We start from the raw sequence: 261 nt of genomic DNA on the forward strand, positions 1-261 counted from the left end.
AATAAAAAAAATAAACAGGGAATTGATGTTGATAATTTCATGGTCACCAAAAGGAATATCAAGTCCATTACAAGATTGCGTAGCGAAGAAAAATCATCCTCATGGACGAGAGACAGCGATAGTGGTAATAGATAGAAAGAAAAGAACGGGAAAGATGATGATAATGGATGAGTGAATAGCAATGATAATAATCTCTGAGCAGAACGAATGAGGGAGGGAAGTTATGTATGATGAAAGTAGAAGTGAAAGATTGATCGAAAG

The 261-nt window shown here is 35.2% G+C and overlaps 1 protein-coding gene across 1 annotated transcript in view; it reads left to right on the plus strand.

The window, feature by feature from the left end:
- Positions 1 to 261, plus strand: part of LOC119592277 (NACHT and WD repeat domain-containing protein 2-like) — a 51,166-nt gene that overhangs the window by 16,899 nt on the left and 34,006 nt on the right. The gene's annotated exons all lie outside the window — the stretch shown is intronic.

Source organism: Penaeus monodon, chromosome 30 (assembly GCF_015228065.2).
Source record: "Penaeus monodon isolate SGIC_2016 chromosome 30, NSTDA_Pmon_1, whole genome shotgun sequence".
In the NCBI taxonomy this organism is placed as follows: Eukaryota; Metazoa; Arthropoda; class Malacostraca; order Decapoda; family Penaeidae; genus Penaeus; species Penaeus monodon.